Source organism: Callorhinchus milii, unplaced genomic scaffold (genome assembly GCF_018977255.1).
Source record: "Callorhinchus milii isolate IMCB2004 unplaced genomic scaffold, IMCB_Cmil_1.0 Scaffold2, whole genome shotgun sequence".
In the NCBI taxonomy this organism is placed as follows: Eukaryota; Metazoa; Chordata; class Chondrichthyes; order Chimaeriformes; family Callorhinchidae; genus Callorhinchus; species Callorhinchus milii.
In genome coordinates this window covers 28,606,576-28,612,082 of record NW_024704743.1, presented here as the reverse complement: position 1 = coordinate 28,612,082, position 5,507 = coordinate 28,606,576, and the positions used below count along the sequence as shown (strand labels likewise).

Here is a 5,507-nt window from a genome sequence, read left to right as displayed (position 1 = left end):
ATAGCTGCTCTTAGACATAACTTGGAATTTCCCGGTCATTTGAAAATATTAAAGGTTCATGACTGGTGAGTTGGATTAAAACCATTTTGGAAATAGAAAATTAAGCAGATGACAAATGATCAGAGGCTTTGATTTCAGAACAACAGGTTATGAAATTAAAGACTTAACAGGAGGGCATCTCAAGGGGCTTAACAATGCCAGATGGGCACCCAAGTTGGGGATGGGAGCTGGGCGGAGGGGAAAGTTGACCGAAAGTGCGGTCAAAGAGATATGTTTGAGACTTGCGTTAAAAGAAGGAAGGGAGGAGATGAATGTGTCAGAGAGACTCTGAATTGGAATTCCAGAGAGTGGGGACAGAATGCCTGGTTGAACGCCTGCTTGCCGATGATGGGGCCGGATAGAGTTGGGGTGCATGAAGCGGGCTGGTACACGCTGAGCAAAGAGAGCAACAGCGACAATGTGCTATAGGAGATCACAGAGGTAGGGCACCATGAGACATAGAGGCATTTGAATGTGAGACCAACTGTCTTAAACTTGATCTGATTTGCAGAATAACTTTTTCCACAAAGTAGATCTGTAAACAGGAAATGGCAGTGAGTCTAGGAGCAGTTGGTAGACCTCAAAGCAGAAGATAAATCTGATGGAGACAGGGGAGAAACTACAGAGTGTAGGCGGGAATTTGGTGTGGGAGAGAGGAGTGTACATTGGGTTTAGGGGAGGAATTTGGTGAAGTGAGGGATAGGAGAGCGAAGAGGAGGATGTGGTAGACGAGGCACACAACAGATAGCAGACGTTGAAAGAGATTCAGTTATTCCTCAGTGATGCAGACTGAAACTATTTAGTTCCAATAACTTGCATTTATATAGCATGTTTTAGGTGAAAACTTTACAAACCATAACTGATTGGAAATTAAGTGAAAGTTGTTACATTTATATGAAACAGCATCTTAAACACTATTTAAAACTTGTGAAGTGCTTTGAGACATCTTAAGAATGTGATAAAATGGTACGTCAAATGCAAGAATTTATTATTTATCCCCTATCATAATCCTGTCAAGAATTAAATAAGAATTTGGTCACTCAATCCACAACTGTTTGTGGGACACGGCTGTGCGCAATTGGCTACCGTGTTTCGCCCACAAAACATACAGTCACTACACTTTACAGTATAGCCTGTGAAGCGCTTTGAGACATCTCGAAGATGTGATAATGCACTATATCAAATGCAAGGATTATTATTATTATCGTTTTAGATTTTTTTTCATTACCAAAAAAAACTTTCATTTAATGTCAGGCAGGAATGTTTTACTAACTCGTATATCAAGCCTTTCTCAATAGCTTTCCTGTTTATCTTTCTAACAAATCTTTAATCATCAGCTACCATTATACTTACTGGATTCCATTTGATTTTGTTGACAAGATCTTAACATATCATAGTAAATGTTATCAGTTTGTCTGGCTTATATTGACGCATCTGTGGCATAACCTTTTTCCGCTAACATTGGGCAGCTTAAAGGTCACTTGGAGTTAATAGGAAAACCCCTTATTCTGTGTTCAATAATGAAGGGGTGCTGAATCACGGCCTAGGTGGATCACAACATGCAGGAGGGAGTGGTGATTTGTAAAGGAAATTGTGTGTGCGTGGGGGGGGGGAGGGGATCACAAACTCTGCAGATGTTTGCCAGGAAGTGGTTGTCAAACGTGCAGTCTGTGCTGTGGTGAATATAGGACACAGATGCAGAAACGAGGAAGAAGCCTTGTACAAAAGGCTACATAAATGTAGGTGTTATGATGTGGAGGTGGGGGTATCCCAAGCTACTGCAATTAAACACTTGGAAGAAATTAAGTGAAATGCACATTAATGATACATGGTTAGGAAGCTTATCAATAAAGCAGCTTTTCCTTCTTGTGAATTGAACAAACGTGTAGTTTCCGGCAGCATTTAAACATAAAGGAGAATAGTTACATAATATGTTCTAACATATTTATCGTCCAAAACTGATGCTGCTTCAAAATACACTAGATAGAACCATAGAAATATAGAAACTTACAGCACGGAAGAAGGCCATTTGGCCCATCGTGTCTGTGTTAGCTCCCTCAAGAGACATCCTTTCAGTTCCATTTACTTGCCATTTTCCTGTACCTCTTTTTTTAAGGTATTTATCTAGTTCCCTTTTGAAGGCCAATATGGAATCTGTCTCACCCAACTGTGCGGGAAAAAATGTGCTTGTTTATTAACTGATCTCGAGTTACTGGCTCACTGACCAGTGGAAATAATTTCTCGCTATTGATTCGATGAAAATCCCTCACAATTTTAATGACCTCTATCAGGTCAGGTCTGTACCTCAAATCTCTTTATTCCAGGGGAAAAAGGTTCCAGTTCCTCTGGTCTCCACTCATACTTCGAACTACGCCTCCTTGGTATCATCCTAATAAATCTCATCTGCACCCCCTCAATCGCCCTGACATCTTTCCTAAACTGGAGTGACCAATACTGGGCAAAACATTCTAACTGCGGTCTAACTAATGATTTGCATAAGTTTAGCATTACCTCTTTGTTTTTATATTCTATACCCCTAGTTATAAAACATAAGACCTGCTCAGTTGGTTGTACTCTCATCTTCGAGTGGGAAGCTTGTACGTTCAAGCCCTATGTCAGGAAATTCAAATCAGATAGTCTAGTCCAGCCTAACACTCCAATTTAATGCTGGGGGTGTACTACATTGTTGGAGTTGCCATCCTTCAGGTGAGACGTTAACAGAGGTATCATATGTCCACCTAATCCTGTGACACAATTTGAAACTAAAAGGAAACTTCTCCCGGTGTATTGACCAAGAAACCCCCAAATAAAATTGTTCATTCACTTCATGGCTGTTTGTGGTACATTGCTGTGCACAAATTGACAACAACAACAACAAGATTCCATTTATAGAGCGCCTTTCACGTCGGGAGGACGTCCCAAGGCGCTGTACAGTTGGGTCAGGACCCGAGCAAGGGGGGAAATGGTCAGGAGGGAGCAAGGAGGGGGTAGAGAGTCGAGAGGGGAGCTGAAGGCACGGTCAAAGAGAAAGGTCTTGAGACCGGCCTTGAAGGAGGAAAGGGAGGAGGCGGCGAAGGCACTGGGGGATAAAGTTCCAGAGCCTCGGGGCTGAGAGGCTGAAGGCCCGGCCACCGATGGTAGGGCGGTTGAGGCGGGGGATGTGGAGCAGACCGGAGCCAGAGGAACGGAGGGTACGGGCAGGTAGGTAGGGGGATAGTAGGTCGGAGAGGTAGGAGGGAGCAAGGCCGTGAATGGCCCTGTATGAGAGGATGAGGATCTTGAATTCGACTGCTGCGTTCGCCTGCAAATATGTAGTCAATCTATCCTGTGAAGTGTTTTGAGGCCTGAGATGCTCCTTATATGAAAGGGACTATACCAAATATAAGGATTATTATTATTAATAATAAATGAACTTACAGATTGCCATCATTTTTTAATAAGCTATCTTAGGCAGCATGTCGTATTGATGTGCTGGAATTTTGCTCAGAAACTATCTTCAGAGAATAATTTCACATGTAGATGTGATATGCATGTTAATAAAGCAGAACCATTATAGTAGCACTAGTGGTTCTATGTAAATGATTATGCATTTTGGAATAAAATCCCATTTATAGTTGATTACCAACTATATAAACCCTACCAACCCGCCCGCTCCCTCCGCTCAGCCGGCTCCGGCCTGCTCCATGTCCCCCAACCCACCCGCCCCACCATTGGCAGGAGAGCCTTCAGCCACTCTGCCCCCAACTTCTGGAATTCCATCCCCCAATCACTCCACCTCGCCCTCTCCTTAGCCTCCTTCAAGTCCCGCCGCAAAACCCTCCTCTTCGACCATGCCATCGGTCTCCCCTTTCCCCTCCCCTCTACCCCCTGAGCCCAGCTCGGGTCTGCAATGCTGTACACTGTCCAGCGCCTTGGGACGTCCTCCCGACGTGAAAGGCGCTGTACAAATGTCAACTTATTGTTGTTGTTGATTGATATTTCCATAACTATTTATACTCCTGTGCAGGAGTCCTGTAGTTCAGTGGCTAGAGAACTTGCCTCCCAAGCGAGAGACCTGGGTTCAATTCCCGAAATGGCGAAACCTTGGGCAAGTTTCCTTACTCCACTAGCCTGATAATAATCCTTCAAGAAAAAAACAATAATAAATTGGTCACTTCAATCCATGACTGTTTGTGGGACACTGTTGTGCGCAATTGGCTGCCACGTTTCACCCACAAATATACAGTCAATTCACTTTACAGTATATTATGTGAAACGCTTTTGGACGTCTAGAAGACGTGAAAAGCGCTATATCAAATGCAAGTATTATTGTTATTATTATTATTATTATTATTATACACATTCAACACTGCTATAATCTATAAATTTCACATGTATAACATACTTCTGGTTACTGAAAGGAGTCTCCATTTTTCTTTATTGAGGAAACCTGTTAGAAATTGTTGAATAATAGACTCCTTACAAAAGATAAATATAAACATTAGCACCAACACATGAACAACAAATATAGTACTAAATGTGACAGAATGCACAAAAAAGGAAGGCTTTTTTGCTCAATATTATCTGCAAGTGTTATATTCATTCTCAAATACCGCATGCAGTACACCTGTTATTTTGTGCATAAGAATTGAGTTTTTTGATTTTTCGCATGTTTACATGATTAATGAAACTTACTAACTGCCCCCCATCCCCCACCCCACTCACTTATAAAAATATAGTCACTGCACTTTCCAGTAAAATCCTGTGAAGTTCTTTGAGACTTGTGGAGTCCTGTAGCTCAGTGGTTAGAGCACTCGCTTTGTAAGCGAGAGACCTGAGTTCAATTCCAGGCAGGGCGAAACCTTGGGCAAGTTTCCTTACTCCACACGCCTAATAATAATCCCTCCAAAACCCAAAACAATAATAAATTAGTCATTTTCAATCTACGACTGTTTGTGGGACATTGCTGTGCGCAATTGGCTGCCGCGTTCGCCCACAAATATACAGTCAATTCACTTTATAGTATATTCTGTGAAGAGCTTTGGGACGTCCTCCCGACGTGAAAAGCGCTATATCAAATGCAAGGATTATTATTATTATTATTATTGAATGGCACTGGATACCAAATGCAAGGATCACTATTATTATTCCAAAGGGAACAAGCTTCTACAGTTAGATCTACATGAGCTGCAAATAATTGTCGGTCGTTATTAAAATTATCAGCAGTATCTGGTTCACCGTAAGGAAGCTCATTGATCAGATACACTGTAATTCAACTGTAATACTTAAAAGTAACAACACTAGGAATCTTTACTCAGTTTCTGAGGACTGGTTTCCAAGTACAGTCCATCATAGTTTCTTGGTTGGAGATGAGATATGCCATTCTGGCAGTAAATATGCAGATTATTTACAGTAAACCACAACACCTATTCTTTGAAATGAACTTTGTATGGTTTTGCTGTGGGCAGAGACGGGAAAACAATTTTTCA

General features: G+C 41.8%; 1 non-coding gene across 1 annotated transcript; it reads left to right on the top strand.

The window, feature by feature from the left end:
* The first annotated feature begins 4,805 nt into the window (after positions 1–4,805).
* Positions 4,806–4,877, top strand: trnat-ugu. Its single transcript has one exon. It is a non-coding gene; the product is annotated as a tRNA-Thr (tRNA).
* Positions 4,878–5,507: the final 630 nt, after the last annotated feature.